Source organism: Onthophagus taurus, chromosome 2 (genome assembly GCF_036711975.1).
Source record: "Onthophagus taurus isolate NC chromosome 2, IU_Otau_3.0, whole genome shotgun sequence".
NCBI lineage: Eukaryota > Metazoa > Arthropoda > Insecta > Coleoptera > Scarabaeidae > Onthophagus > Onthophagus taurus.
The window spans coordinates 25393023-25410683 of record NC_091967.1 but is presented as its reverse complement, the minus strand read 5'-3'; the positions used below and the strand labels follow the sequence as shown (position 1 = coordinate 25410683).

The window sequence follows — 17661 nt, the reverse complement described above, 5'->3', positions numbered from 1 at the left end:
ATTCGATAACAAGTCTAATCTATAAAAAGATATCACTATCATTATTTATACGATAGATCATCGTACATTTACTACTAAATCGTTAGAATTTATTATCTCAATTATAAACAGAAAATTGTTGAATTTAAGATGGAATCTAAATGATCTGTACGATAGAATTTTAAATTCTGTAGGTATTTTTAGGCTGTTACAAGACTGAAAGCAAGATAGAAGACTGGTTAATTAATTATACTTACTGCACGTATTAAGCAATATAACTTCTTGTAATTCTTGAGTCTTGTATTTTTTTAACATTATTGTTGCGTAATCTAGGCAATACTAATATACCAAAATTTTTGAGAGATAGCTGAACATGAACTGAACTACTCCTTCGCTAGAAGTTCTTTAATGTAAATCTTACATTATATAAATTTCCATATAGTAAAATATAATTGTACGTCTAAAACTCAACTGGCTGACTTTAACCTTTTAACATACCCAGTATAACCCTGTATAGAAGCAAGAAAATATCGTCACCTCTCTCCATTCTCTTCCACTTTAACACGCTCTCACATTGCGTGTTCACTCACTACCAACCAAATTCTCCCTGATTCTGTTCTTTTCTCCTCGAGGAAAGAGGAGTTGATTAAGCCGACGGATAGTACTGGAATATAACAGAAACATCTATCCTTGCAAGCATCAGTACGTCTCGCTTCTAAAATACGTCGTCAAAATTTTATCGCATTTTATATGTAACATAGACTCATACGTGAAATTAATTATTGTTCTTTTATTCGACGCGGTTTGTAGAATTAATTTGCTAAATTTTCTTTGAATCACAAGATATTAGTCAGCTTCGCCAATGATCACTTTATGTTAGAGTGCTGGTATAAGATACTGTGAAGTACAACTCCTACAGTTTCAAGTTCAAAGCAGTGGGTGTATTTTAAAAACAGCGACATCATATAGGGTAACTGGAGTTTGAAACCACTAATGGCTCATTGGGCCTATGTAGCAATAATCAGATAATGGTCGCCTATGCCTCACTGGTTTGGTAGCCAAAAACAAATCATAAGACAGCAGCAACCCAACCCAACAACAGCTGGCACAAATCCAGCTGTTAGCATGTCTTAATATAACGGGTGCAATGAGATCTTGTCCGACGGCTGTTCTTGAAGCCCTACTCGGTCTCACACCACTTCATTTATATATACAAAAGGAGGCAGCTTTAAGTGCCTTATCACCAAAGCTCGGATATTTCGGTACCGTCTCAGTAGCGTCGCCAGCGCAAAACCTATGGGGCGCGATCATAAAGCACTCCCACCACTCGATCTACCGTTCCGATTGCTCACACATCTACAAGCATGCTAGGCCTGTATTTATCCGTGTTGCGTTTCGAGAATTCAGTGCCAATTCATTTAATATCCTTTATTCATCGTTAAATCCATTTCATTTTGTGAATTAGAATTGTACTATTGTTTCAGTTTTTATAATTTCAAACCGAGTATATTGAATATTTTATTTAATTATCATCGAATATTTTCTTGCTTTTTCATAATTAGAAATGCTTGTTGTTTTAGGTTTTATAATTTAAAACTACTTCTATTAAGAGTTAATTTTTTGATTTTTATTAACTGAATTAACAGTTAAGACATCAAAGACATTTTAACACCCAAACGGTCGTCATTTTCTGAAGTAAATTTAGAAAAGGTCATTATTATTCAATCATTGCACCAAATAGGAACTGAGAGTCGAGAAAAATTATGATAAAGTACATAATTACTTGCTTATTTAGCGTTAATACAGATCTTTGCTAATGCGCGCCTATGGATTACCATGACAACGCTGCAGACCAGTGGACTCGGGACCTTGGCTATGCGTCGCTCGTTAATAACGCAACATTAATGAACTGGTGGACTGGACTTAGGTACCGAAGAATCCGAGCTCTACTTATCACTGAAAACAGGCTGTTCACTCAAGTTGATGCAACCTCAGAGAACACCTCGAAATCCTCAAAGACCCATGTCTAAATCACTTGATTGAAATTGACACGGACCTTATACCGACAGAATACAATTTCGACCAGCCGTATAAGGTCATATTTAGAAGCAGGGATGATTAGATGAAGAGTGGGCCTCAACTAAAAAGAGGAGCCCTATCCTGGTACACCGATGCTTCAAAGACAGTTAAAGCCGGAGTAGCTTGGGCATCAGTGCACCAAATAGCCACATTAAATTGCCATTTTTCAAGCAGAAGTTCTTGCTATAAACATCCGCACTAATCAGAGAGTGTACCAGCTACCTGAGAGAACTCGCTAGGGACAGAGATGTTACTCTATGGTAGGTTCCAGGTTACAGACACATTGAGGGCAATGAGAAGGCGGATAAACTGGCCAGAGAGGCAGCAAAAACGCCCTTCATTGGACCCCAACCCGGTTGTGGACTACAAAAAAGCCACCTAAAACAAATAATCAACAGTTGCGTTAAATGTAGCCTCAAATATAGCCTTACGCTAGAAAAAACTTCTAGGTCATAGACAAACGAAAAGTATGATAACTCTGTCGCAAAACAAAACCAAAGAGGTTTTATGCCTCGGCAAAGGGGATCTAAGGACGCTCTGAGGTTTCCTGACCGGCCATGCGCCCCTAAAATACCACCTCTTCCATATTGAACAAGCTGAGGATCAAATTTGTCGACTTTGCAACGACGAATCAGAAACGGTTGAACATATACTGTGTAATTGCGTCGCCAGAGGACATCTAAGACACAAAATGTTCGGTAAAGCTCTTTTGACACCTACCGACATAAAGGAATAAGACCTTGGGGCAATACTAAGGTTCGTTATAGGTCGCGATGACGGGAGGAGCCGCTTCCCTCAGCCCGGCAGCAATAATAATAAGACCTCTGTAAGAAGATGTCGGAATGGTAGACTTTTGAATGATATATCACAATCTTCTTCATCAGTTCTTCGAATAAATATAAAAATGGTATATGAGATTTTTAATGTTGTGGAAATATACATATAGGCCTGCGCCATCAAACTATGTTGATGCGATTATTACTAAATAGATGGGCTATTTAGTAGAAATAAGGCTTGTAGCATTGTAGCATATTTGCTGATCTCTAGAATCACAATGATAACTAAATGTACTTGGTGAAATGAGTTCTCGTTAATTAATATCCCCAGTAAAGTTAAATCTATCATACATTATACTTTTGAGAAGAGAAAAAAGATTAGGTCATGTGACGAAATTTAATATATTGCTGCTAGCAGGACATTATTTATTGTAGTGGTATTGGTAGAAAATAAGACACAATGTCAAAATGACCGATAGGGACTTAAGTAAACTTGTCATATACTACAACAAATAAGCCAATAAAACAATGCTTGGATATAAAACTCATTTATTGGCCTTATATGGTAAATACAATAATGGTAGACCTAATTAGTATTATTAGATACTACATCGAAATATTTCAGATAGAGCAGAATAACATAAAAACCCTTAATAAAAAGTGATTAAATAAATACAAATAGGGCATATTAATATACACATGTAGAAGGAGTAAAGAAAGTTCAATACATACTTTGCGAAACGGTATTCTTATATTGAATATATCTACTCTTTATATTGAATCATTATGTTTGTTGAAGACTTGTTAAATTTGCACCACCCGTGGTGAATAAATACTTCGAGAACTTTTCCTCAAGCAATTGTGCAAAAAACACAAGCTAAAACTAATTTTATAGCATTTTCTGGTGCCAACAACATTGGCTTTTGTGGAACTCCAGAAACGGCGGACATTATACACTTAATCGGTAACTAAAGATTCGTTTCTTGTTCCCTTTTGCTGTACTACTGGAGAAGCTTTTATTAAATGTTCATGAAGACCGAATTTCAGAAAGAGCGAAAGTGAGCTAGATGAAACCCAGTTTAGCTTTAGGAATGCACTTGGGACCGTGAGGCTTTTTTTGCCTTAAATATACTTCTATATATGTGTCGTGACAAACGTAAAGATATCTATGTATGTTTCATCGATTATGAAAAAGCCTTTGATAGAGTTCAGCATGGAATGTTTTTGAACATAATAAGAAACTCGAAAATCGATGGTAGGGATCTGCGTATTATACAGAACTTTTATTGGAAACAGAAAGCAGTGGTTCGAATCGATGGAAGACAAACCAACGAATACTACATTCAATGAGATGCCAGAGAGGGATGCATTCTGGCGCCGCTATTATTCAACACCTACTCGGATATAATTTTGAAATGGGCTCTGCAAGATTGATTAATACTATTCGATATGTTGACAACACGGCCATGTTTGTAATGGGTCTAAAAATTAATGTTATTAAGACAAAATTTATAATATTCAATCGCGAACCGCACGCCGTTGTTTCCCTATCTGTAGATCAACAAAACATTGAGAGTGTATTTTCGAATTGAAACAGCTCGCACAACATTTCTGAGAATGAAATCATTCTTCTCTGGCGACAACGTAAACCTACAGTTTCGTTATAGAATGATTAAAGGATTATGTGTGGTCGGTGTTGTTATATAGTGCTGAGATCTGGACTCTAAATAGATGTGGTTGCATAGAAGAATGCTCCGAATACTCTTGGCAGCCATGCAGACCAACGAAGCAGAGTTAAAGAGAGTGTTAGAGAAAATGCTATTAGTTTAAAACTATTCAGATAAGAAAGATAACATACCTAGAGCATATTCATTGAGGAGATAGATACAAAATCATTCAGCTTATAATGAAAGATAAGAAGCAAACCTTCCTTGTTAAGGAACATTTAGATTAGTCGAACTCAATGTCCGCATTTGCTTCTTTTGTTTTTTTTTATTTTTCTCTTTTCTTTCTTTTACAATTATACGAGTATCTAGGTTTAAGTTTCAGGTTAAGTTGAGCAGTGATTAGGCACTGAATTTCGCTTTTTCATACCTTACATGCTATATTATTTTATATTTCTAATGTATTTAGTAAAATTGTTGATATGTTGCATTAATGGGTATGAATAAAGACACTATTATCATTATATAGCAGCGAAAGATGAAGACCGAATGCGCCATCGCCACCGAATACATAGATATGGAACATACCTAGATCTGCTAGTTATTGATTCTTTAGTTGTAATTGAGATACCAAAGCATCTACGTCATAATTCCAGAGCAGATGAAGCATACGATATAATAAAAAGTACAGAATAGCACCTGTTAAGTGACTTTTGGAAAAAAAATTCCATTTTGGCCAGCTAGAATATGTTTTGACTCATTGTGCGCCGTTGGCGCCAGTTTAAGCATCGACGAGAATATGCTTTACAACGACAGCGTGTATAAACAGCATTAATTGTAAGAAGAATTGTGTTGAAACAGTGGTTAAAAATTTTAAATCGTTTTATATTTTGTCAGTAAACACGTCAATAGGTAGTATATTTTTTAATGGAATAATAATCTAATAATCTAATCCGTACATTTTGCATTTTAAGAATGTCTGTGTTTTTTTTGCGATCGAGGCAAGCTGTTTGTGTGGTCCAATATTATATCCATTTAGTTGATAACACATCTATATAACATGGAATCGACCGCAAGCGCGTCTGAAAAACTGGACTACGAATACAGTTTGTGGATCTAAGTCCGAAAGAGTGATAATACATGCTACATCAATATGGTGGTTGTCCAGCAAATTATTCGGATTATTTTATGATTTTAATGGTCGCAAGATTTGTAAAAATAGTCCGATATATTAGCTAAATAATTAGGTATTACTTCATCAGATTAATTTTTTGAAAGATCAAATTGAACAATACAGCTTTCAAAGCAACTTGGAGGCTTCTGTTTCCGTCATGGAGATTGTATATCTCTCTGATATCCTCACTTCTTCTATGGTTCTACAAGGTGTATCCTCTTAATATAGCTTTTATTATATCCTTTATTAAATATGTACATATATATTTACCATAGCGGCTTCATCTCCGATGTTCTGAGTATTCTTTTTATGGTACCATTTTCTGTTCACGTCTCTATCGAGTATGTCATAACTAGTCTTATGTATGCGGACCTTGCTTTAGAAGGACATATACTTGCTTTGTCATATTATGTTCCTCATGTAACCTGATACCAAATCTCTTCTTGGAGGTTCCTGGTTCTTGTAGTATTGACGAGATAATAAAAACTCACCACCTCTACTATAGGCTTGTTGTGTACTATCAATTTGCAACGACGTAGCTCCTCTGCTATTATTAGATATTTTGTTTTTGATACTGAGATGTTATGTCGAATTTTGTTGCAATTTCATCATCTGCATGTTGTCCTCATAAGCCGATAACAGAATCGTTCGCATTGCAAACCATTATCAGTTCTTCGTTCTTCAATTGATAACTCTTTCCAACTCTTTTCACATCAGTTATTATTTCGTCCATTATCATGTTGAAGAATGCGGGGTTTAGACTGTCTTTCTGTCTTATGACGGTTTGTATGGGTACTCTACGTGTCACTCCTTTCTCTGTTCTTATTCCTTTCCAGGTATTTGTGTTCTGTTCCACAACAATATTTATTATATCGGGATAGATTTTTTGTTTCTTCAGGAGCCTCACAAGTATTGTATTGTTGAGCTACCTTTCTATTCGATTTATACTTTTTGTTTGTATTATTCTATTGAATAATTACTGTGATTGTCTATTTTATTCTTTCTCTCGATATGGACCAATATTAACGTGTAGTTTCGGTAATATGCTTTGTGTTTGTTCTCTCGCTAGTGTTTTCGACATCGCTGAGATAATAAAAGCGATTTTCCCAGTCGTTCAGTGCAATTTTTGTAAGTTTGACATGTTCATTGACTGGCGTTTTCTATGACCTCCTTTAATGCCTTGATTTTTTTCTAAACATCGTTTTAGGCCTTCCTAAGTGTCATCCATAACTATCCTTTAATATTGTGATTAATATATCCCCAGATCTCGTCTTTTTCAATATCATCTCAAACATATTTCATTATCTTACCTAGCACGCATCAATATCAATCCCTATTTCTATCTCAACATCGTTCCATTCCTTTTTTGGTATTGTTAATAAGCACACTCAACATTATTCCTAACCACAATCACTCTTAATTCCTGGACTCCCTCAACATTATACGTAACTACTTGTAATACTACCCTGATACCTCTTAGAATTACTTCTTACTTTCCTCAATATCATCCCTGACATGGCCCTAGGCATTTATGAACACAACTACCGACATCTGTGATATCGATATAATGATAATGATATGTTTTAGGGAAGGTGTAAGTTAGAAACTTACTCCATGCATTCTTCGCATTACTTATGACAAAACTTGGAAGTGGTGTAATTTGGAACTCAACCTATAGATACTAAATTATAATCTTAGCTTTCAATCTGGACTGTTATGTAATATTAACAATTATTCTTATTAATTATGGAACCAGGATGAAATTGCTTAAAATTCAGAAATAGCTTGTCAGAAAATGTTGAAATTTAATTCTACACTTAGAAATAAAAAGGCTAATTTTCCTTTCTAACCTTCGCCTTCATCCTAACAAACTTATTAAGTAGCGGCATAACCAAGCATAAAATTTCTTGCGTCATACCGAAGATTAAGTCCGCACCGCCGGCAAACTAGCTCATTTGTAATTTAAATACCTCTAATAATAAATTTAGATTTCTTAGTGGCCCTTACATTCTCCATCCCCTTCTGGATGAGATGGCGCGATTTTTATCCTACCGAGCCTGGCTGGCCACAAGCGACTGTTCGGTCCTCGAACGATAAAACTTTGTCGTTAATTGGCGTGACAAGCGCCCAAAAGTTATTAACGTATTACGACTACTTAAAAAGCCAACCAGACTTATAATTCACCGGATATTGTCTAAGGCTTCCTTTATAGTCAGACAATTTATTAAAGCCGAATTAATATTCCCCGATCAGCTTTATTAAAAATCTATGTATTAACATTGTGTTCTTAATTCATAAAACTTATAAATATATTATTTATAAAACTAATTTAATGAAGATGGAAACAATTCAATGAACAACTTTCTTTTGTACTAATTCTTGATAGCAACATAAGAGAAACAATGGTTGCAGACATTAATCAGTTAGTTTAAACGTCGGACGTCTGGAGAAAGGCGTCATTTTGCGAATGCGCTAGATCCCAATGGAATACGGCTGTCGTAATATGTAGACATTTTATGCAATTGAGAAATTTGCCAGCATTCGCTGCGAGATGGCGTCGTCACGAGGCGTTCCATTGTTCAGCGTCGTCGGCATTCTTAATGGTCGACCCATTAAATGCAAAGAACCCATTCAGACTGCGTCGATTCCCGCTAATATGGCTCTGAGCTTCTAACACGAGGTACACTCCTTATGGGCTATCATCGTTCAACGGAAACAGTAACTGTCACATGAAATCGTTTCCGAATTTCTGATGTTATCATTTACAAGATGCTACAAGTCCATTTTCAAATCCTAGATATTGAAGCATTCCTTAACTTCATAAAAAGGCCGTGTAGCTCAATTTACCATTTCCAAAGTGCATTGTTAATGCGCTAATGAGACATTTGGACTACCACACTAAAACAGTTAATTAAGGGCTGCCTTCAGGATAAAACGACGTCCAAAAAGGGTCCACTAAGCGCACGTCGGTCGCCCAGGAGCACACGTCTGGTCGTTCTGTCTCTTTTTCTCTATAGGGGCCCCGAGAGCAGGTGCACGAATAAACAAAACAATAAAACTTAATTAGTATCGGATAGTGGCACAGCTGTTCTCTAACTAGCGCCGCAATTAATTACGTTAAAGAAAGAAGGACGACGACGAAGACGACGACGATAGTATTTAATTTCGCTTTTTGTTTGATGTTTGGCCGCGAGACGTTACTTTACGCTTCGTCGTTCTCCGTTTAATTAAAACCCGCGGACTATTAACGTGCGATATTCGTGTACGCGTTAAATAGGAGTTGATTGTTCGTTGGGAACCGACTAAGAAATGTTATTGATCATAAAATAATGATAAAAAATTCTCACGTATAATCGATTGGTAATCTAGGTGACCTAGAATGACTCCTAAATCTCCTAGGAATCGCCTAGAACAGGGATGGCGAATCTTTACGTATCAACGTGCCATTTTTCTAAAGAAACGTTTAATGTGGTCATAGACGTGCCATAAAAAATTTTGACTTTGTGATTATTGGGAATATAATAGTAATAAATACTATCAACTCAAAAGTCTTTATTTACTACAAAAAAATAGGAACATTTTGCAATGTTTCAATTATACGCGTAATTTAAATTAAAGTAAAATTAGTGTGACTTCTGTTGTTGTATATTAGATGACAAATAACATATGTTAGGGTTGTAAGATGTTACTTTTAGCAGAATGTCTTAATGTTATTTATCTCTGAAAATAATGACTCGCAGGCATAGGTTGATGAAAATATTGTTAAAATAGCATGAGCCAGCTTCTTCAAACAATGTGTCTGGTAACATTCCATGTTTCCAGAATTTTGTTATTAGCATTTTCACTTATATTACTTGTCAATCTTTCTGTTTCAATTAATTCTAACTCTTTCCTTATTTCAATAAATTTTTGAATCCATATTGAAGTATACTGGAAATCAATCAGCTGCATTTCAAATTCTTCAATTTCCAACCAATCCAATTGGGACAAATTCAGTTTATCCAATGACCTCACATCAGGGTACATAATAAGCTTGAGTATTTCCGATAATTCTTTGAACTGAGAAAATCTCGCTGAAAATTCCCTGATTGAAGAATCAATGATTGAAATAAATTCTTCAGTAACTTGGTCTTCGTCTGGTTTCTCATGTATTTCCAAATCGTTGATATATTTTTTCAAATTTGGAAAATACTTGTAGTTTCTTGTGATAATATCGTTCCTGAAAACTTGCAGTTTAGTCTCAAACGCGCGAATGACATCTACCATGACGATAGTTGTTTTATTTATGCCTTGAATCTTCATGTTTAACTCATTTAAATGTTGGCATATGTCTGTAAAAAATATCAACTTTTAAAGCCACATAACATCCACCAACTGTGGGTATTCTTCAACTTTTCCCTCATTTTGCAGAAACAGTCTGATTTCTTCCAAGCAATCAACAAATCTTTGAAGTACGTTCCAGCGACTCAATCAGCGAACATTATTGTACAATAATTGTAAGCCATTGTACACCGAGTTGACTTCATCTAATGCCGGGGTTATACAGAATTTAGCTATAAATTTAAATTTAAAGATTTAGATTTAAGGATTTTATTTAGCTTTAAGAAAAAAATTGATTTATACAGAATTTAAGATTTACAGAATCGCAACCTCAAGAAACAAAATATTACTGGTTTTTGTATTGCCATTTTCTACCAATATCTTATCTTTATGTTCAGAAAAATTTTTATCGTAAATATATCGGTAGTTCTCAACAATTTTAATTAATTTTCCATCGAATTCACTCATTTTGTTGGCACAGAAATAAACAACAGTTGAGGTTAAGATATAACGCGCTATTAACACCGGCCGATCATTGGATACAGCTGATTGAGGTCGTCTTGCGCATATGTGAGGCTGTAAATTTAGAAAAGTTGACCAACTTTATGTTTACAGCTAAATCTTACAGCTTTGTATAAACGATACATGGGGTTTCAATACATTTAACTCTTACAGCTAAATTTTTAAATTTAAATTTACAGCTAAATCGTCTGTATAAACTCGGCTTAACAAAGCATCGCACTTTCGCCTGTTTAAAGCCTGCGACGAGATGAGGTTGATTATTTTTGTGACTACCGCCATTACATTATCAAGAGATGTTAAACCATTCTTAGCACACAAGGCTTGTTGGTGAATGATGCAGTGGAATTGAAAAATCGAATGCCCTACGTCTGTTTGAAATAAACTTATAAAACCATTTTTTTACCCACCATACTTGGAGCACCATCAGTTGTTACGGAAACAATTTTTTTTAAATCAGTTTCTTTTTCAGCAAGCGAATTTTTAACAGCCGTACAAATATCAGTGCCCTTTGCAGTTGTTAGCAACGATTTGATCGCAATTAATTCTTCCTTAATGACGTTTCCAACGTAATATTGAGCAAAATAGCAGAGACGCAAAGCTAATGTCAATTTTTTGTTGATCTGTTACATTTTCGGCCAGTTTTAAGATTCTTTCTTTTATTGTGTTTCTGGACAGAGGAGTATCTTTGATGCGCTGAATTATCTTATCTTTATTATCGAAATCATCAAAAAGAGAGGGCGCGCATGCTAACCAGACTTCCTTCAAAAACTCTCCCTCTTGAAAAGGTTTACTATGCCGAGCAATGACATTTGTAGCCGCGTAACTTGCCGCGCTCGTATGACAATTTTTGCGAACATATTTAGTCATAGATGTTCACTGTTTATTTCTGTCTTTCAATGCACTTGCAATTAATTCGTTTTGCTCTGATTCGTTTTTTTGACTAACAGATTTGTGATTTGTTTCAAAATGCCGTTTCACAGACGATGTTCCAGAACACAAAACACACACCGCCTTGTCACCTTTACTAATCATGCCATATTTCTCTGTCCACCAAGTTTGAAATTCTCTGTTACGCTTTCTATCTTGCACTTTTTGTTTTTTTGCTGAACTAGCCATATTAAATAACAGTTAAAATCATAGATAAAACTCAAATAAACTTCAAATCAAATATTCACCATTATGTTATGCATAAACAAACTATGCGTCATTAGCAATAAAAACTCGTGATGTAGATTGTAGGGGATCACTCGCGTTCGCTCGTCATATAATACCTACTTCACACTTTTTTCGTAGTGCATCATAATGAATTTTGTGATCAGTGACGTGCACAAAATGTTGTGTCGTGTGCCATTGGTTCGCCATCCCTGGCCTAGAATGAAAAAAAATCTAAAATAAAAATAATCTAACATAAGAGCAAAAAGTACTTGTTACACTTTATGCACAACGTGGTTTGATTAGTCACGTATTAAAACTCTTAATAACCTCTTAAATTTTAATAAGTGTTTGTTTGAAGTAGGAAGCTGTTAAGAAACAACGTTTCATAAGACCATAAAGCAAGAAATTTCGGGCTGCACGCGGTATCCTTACCCCGAACATTCCCGTGATATATCATACGAGAGTTCTAGACTTCGCTAGCGTGGCCGCCTCGAAAATGGCGCGGAAAAATATGCGGCTCGCGATTTATGCGACAAGCGCCCTCTGGGTAAGAGCAGAAGTAATTATTACGTGCCAGGACCGAATAAACGGCCCTGCTTCTTTGTTCCAGAAGCCGAGCTTATTTATTGCGCTCCGTTATCGTCAGAAGTTATTTACTTACGCATTGGTATTCTGTCGTTTTTCGCGTGGCGTGTCCGATAACCGCGCTAACTATTAATTAGTTTGCGAAAGGGCAACCAAAGAAAACCAAGAAATGATATGCAAAGAGTGTGTGGAAATCTTACACTCATTATTACTATAAATAAGACTCGTTAGTAATGATATGTATCGCTGTACAAGACTATAAACTTTGTAATGTTTCGCACATATTGTAATAAAAAAGAATTAAATGCATATATCAGTACGGTTAATTCAAATATACATTAACTTTACGAAGTAATTTATACAGGAAGATCTATAAAGTTGATTTCAATTACTTTTTGGCAATACCCCAGTATAGCTCATGTTTTTGTGACCAGCAATGTTTTAAAGACTTTTCGTTACGGAATTTGACCTAGAAAGGTTTAATAATAAAAAAAATCATGTTCAAAACAATCATTGCTAAATAAAGACAGAATTATTATTTGATTCTGCTGATACCATTTCAAACAAAAATTATGCGTTGGATTTAGGTGTCATTCCAAAAACTTATGTTTAGTACTGGAGTAACAGAATTATTGAATAGAATTTGTTATTTGTAATCAAAAGATGCAGTTGATAGATTTATTCTTACTCATCTGCTGGTATTGCTTGAAAATCCGGCAATTCTAATTAAGGTTTCTCTCTGGTTGCCATATGATGTGAAAGCAAAGTAATTTAAAAAGATATTTTAATTAATCTGTCACCTATTTAGTTTCTTGCAGTTTCATCTTAATTGTTGGTACAAAATAAAGTTTTATTTGAAAAAAGGTGGTCATATCGCTACAATAGCCGGAATAACGAAATTATCAAAGTAACCGAGGTTCACACTCCAGCTTCCTTGATATTACTTATGATAGTTCTATCTTACTTGTTGGTCAACTAGAAACTGGGACACTTCTTGTTTCTTGTCTTCGCAAAATATTATCTTTGGTAAAACCCATAGAGTCTGCAATCAGAATACTACTATGCCATACTGAAGATAAAATTAATGAAGCTAAAAAACGGCTAAAAGCTAAAGACTCTACAATAGAATAAACAAATTACAACGACTTCCTCTGAGTTTGTAAAGCTATCTGCTAACTAAATCTTCTTCATGTATCTCTAGACAGTTGGGTTTGTTGTTCCTGATAAGGTTTGCCTCTGAAATATCTCCTGAGAAGTTGACTGCCAGTTATCTCTCAATCTCTTTGTTGGTTTGATTTAGGGTTGGTTTTGCCAAAATCGTTTGCGGTGCCTTCACCATCTCACAATGTCCTGAACTACGCATTAGTTTCTGATGTCGGGGTTTTTAATTCTGCCCCATCGGGTCTTATCTGAGATTGTCCTCAAGGTCTTCAATTTGCCAATCTTAACATGGATATTGGGCGGATGCAGTTCTTGTATCACACTATCCTATCCATATGCACGAATTCGTTCGACCACACAGTATCTCGTAATCAACCTCAAATTACGAATGCTTTGTTGGTCTGGCTTTTCAGGTTCTTTGCGGGATTGTGAATGCTTGAGATGTGTACACCCAAATAGGAAAATTCTATACCTTGTTCGATGAGGATCTTGTTACCTACCAGCAACTTGATCTTGCATCTTGATAGAACTTGTGTAGTTGTCTTTCCAAGTCATCCATAGCATCAGCATAGTGCATATTATGCAGATTTCCTTTTGGCCTTTCTTTATTTTATATCCTAGGTTTTAAGTGATCACTTCCTAGATGTGCTGAGACTATCGTCTTATCGTATGACACCTAGACATAAGATTTTCTAGCTTAATTTGTATTACACTTGCAAACGATTTAATTCATATGTTTACAAGAGTTGTTCCTCAGTAATTTTCGAGGCTAATTCTTTCCCTTTTTGAAATATAGGGATTGTTATACTATTATGCCACCTCATTGGCAAATCTGACTGGAGCAGCATTTCGTTAAAGTAAGACAAGACTCTGTTGACATAACCAGAGAGTAATGCATAAATCAGGGAGAAACGCGCTAGTTATTATAAAATCTTCTCAATAACATCATATTTAATATGTAAATTAAAACATTTATGTTGTGTAACACAATGCATCTTTAAAAGCCTGTTCCAACTCAATCTAATATTTACAACAGCTATGTCTTTTCTATTACTTCTTAACAGCGTATATACACAAACTATTCTATATCTTACTTATTGTTCTGCTACCCTTTTATAAAAAAAACTCCACATCATGTATGATACAACACAATATCTGTACATGCTATTGTACACGGACTACAGCTCTTTTAATGTGAACCTTCCCATAGATACCAGTCACAAAAGTTGCCTTCTTTAATTAAAACCGATGCACCTTGACATAATTTCTTGTCCTTTCATTCCGTTCTTTGGAGTATTATTACTACGAAACCTTTTTCGTCGTTAATCTGGAATCGTCGTAACGTCGGGCTTCAACATTGATTGAAGGCATCTATCAATTAAGAAGTATGGACGAATCGAAGGAGTGGGTTCTTTGCTTCAGTTGCCATTGGAAACCTCTTTAAAACTTGAAGGCTTTTTAAAAATACCTTGTTAGAGAAATTCGGGTAAACGTTATTTTTTTAGGGATCTATTAAATTTATTTGTTGTGATTAAAATTATTGAGATTTAGTAAATACATTTGTGTACATACTTGAAAAGCACTGAGTTGGTTTACTTGATTCAGTTGCATTTCGAGTTATGCATATATTGCTTTGCAAGGTTGCAATAATAAGGTTATTTAACTCTAAAACTATGTTGTGTATCAACACTGTGTCGTGACAAATCTTTCATTTCAACGCAAATTTTTTATTCCACTCAGTCACTCAATTCTGATGAATTATCCCAATTTTTTGATAGTTTTGTTGAGTACACAACATTATTGGTACACATTAAATTAAGAATATATTCAGATAAAAATAATTAAAAAATGTCATGAATTGGACAATGAGTCTCTCAAATTATCTTTTATAAATTAAGGAACTTAGGATACGGTAAAGATATACAACTCTTATGTGCAATTATGTGCTTACTTTACACATGTCAAAAATAATATTGATGAAAATCTTATATATATACATAAACTAGAACGTCGTTTAAGGTACTCAAAAGTATTAATATGATTAATGATACAAGTAATCGTGACAGCGATCCTGATGAAACCAATTATTTTTACAGTAAAAATCATTCCCGAAAGATTTACATTAGGGAGAAAATTGGATAATCAATTTGTACTAAATAACCTGAATATTGAACTGGTTCTCCGAGTCAAGCGAGACAATGTATAATAAATAATAAATAAATAAATTAATAAATACTTTGCTCAATATGTGAAGATAGATTCAACGAAAACCGAACACAATTGTTAATTACAGATGTCATCAATAATTCATGAATCATCGAACCAGATACGCCTCAAGTACTATCGAGGGATGAAAGTGACATCATGCCACTTGGAAGGAGAGATTAATAGTTCGTCACTTAATCTATAATTTTTATATTTAAAATGAATCGAGTAGCTTCATCACCTATATTTTAAACAAATAATTAAATCATGATCAATTTGTATTGTTTATATGCTCAGTATTTGCTGACATATGAAATGAAATGCTGAAAGACATATGAATTTTTAATTGGTCATTTCATTTTGGGCAATTTATAAACGAATTTTCTTCTAGCTCTTGTAGTTGCTTAGAATTGCAGTTTATTTTATCACGCTATTTAGTTATAAATCACCTTAAGGGGTGATATTGTATGTGCATATGTAATAGCAAAAGCTATGTCATGATTTATTATTCCTAAATATTCATCTTCCTAAGGAGAGGTAAATAATATTTTTTTGATTTTTAGGTACAGTTACATATATCTTGATTATTGTTGGAGATATGACAAAATGTTATAGAAGGAAAGTTGCTCCACTCTTAACATTCTATTTTCTGCCATGTTAAAAAAAAACAATTGAGCATTAAATGTTTTAAATATAATGGGTACATTTAAAATTAAAATGAAAACCCAATTATATTATGTATTATAAAAGAATAAAAAATATCTATTTACAATGATAAACATTGCACAATTTTATTATCTAGTCAATTGAAAACACAAAATGATAATGAAGTAGCAAATGCACAAGTCCAATGCATGTCAAGCAGCTGACTGCAATGACTATAGCCGCGCAGCTACAGACGTTTCACCCATTTATATTGAATTATATGGACGCGTGGCCAATATCGCGACTTTGGCGAAACGGCTGAAAATAGCAGTCTAGGTTCAGTCTTGCTTCTATAATCCAAAGAATAAGGATTGTAAAGATCAAAATAAAAGAAACTACAAGTGGAAAGAAATAGCTGCTGTTGGATCTAGATTAAATGCGCTGAAGATTAGTGCTGATAAAGACGACATCATACTACGCATAAAATTGATGGTGTCAATGAGTCATCAAATATGTCCAAAATAAAGAAGGAACCCCATTGGAGGTAAAGCTATCACCAGAAGATGAACGTATGTCTGGACTAAATGAAAAGGCTCATAAACAATCAAGAAGTACATCTCAATTAAATTCCCCAAAGCAACAAAAAACTGCAAACAAAATTTTTGACATTATTGAGCGTAACAGTAGTGCAAAATCAGAACGATACACGAGACTGCTCAATGCATCGACGCTGTCCTTAAAAGTATGGCGATATCTGTTAAACTCTCACCTTCCTCCCAAATAAAAGCAAAAATGGATGTTAATAACTGGTGAGTGGGAATTGGTGGAATTACGATCTCTATGGAATCCGACTGTTCTTTCAAAAGCAATACCAAGACACCTCATGTTTATACTTTAATACCTATTCCACCCAATCCGTACCCACTTATTTTAATATCAGATGAAAAAGAAATCAAATTTCCTGTCCTAGCTTCTCTTATGGACTTATATTGAGTTTGTAAGTAGACTACAAGATTGTTTTTTTCTGAGGTTATTCTCAATCAAAGATAATACAAAATTGAATGGGTTTATGTTAATGCGAAAAAATGTGGAAACATGCTTTCATTTTGCAAAAGACGTCTATTGGCCAACATTTTTGGAAACTCTTCTTAAAATGACTCCATATAGAATTAATTTAGTACAAAATTTAAAAGATGATCATTTTCCCAGGAGTGCGTTATTTTGTAATGGGTTGAACAGTAATATAAATTTATTATAGTTTAACACCATGAATCAAAGTATGCCAATTTCTTAGTAGAACCATATGCCAATTTTTGTCTAACAGAATTGGACGATTATTTGGATGACATTTCAGATTTTTTCGTGTAGGGTTTTCTCAAACAACAAGGTGCTACTT

The 17661-nt window shown here is 34.6% G+C and overlaps 2 protein-coding genes across 2 annotated transcripts in view; both read left to right on the top strand.

Moving 5' to 3' along the window:
• The window catches only part of LOC111417883 (argus), a 397290-nt gene that overhangs the window by 83368 nt on the left and 296261 nt on the right, over positions 1-17661 (top strand). The gene's annotated exons all lie outside the window — the stretch shown is intronic.
• LOC139429080 (uncharacterized) overlaps positions 1-17661 on the top strand; it is a 516749-nt gene that overhangs the window by 256517 nt on the left and 242571 nt on the right. The window lies entirely within an intron of this gene.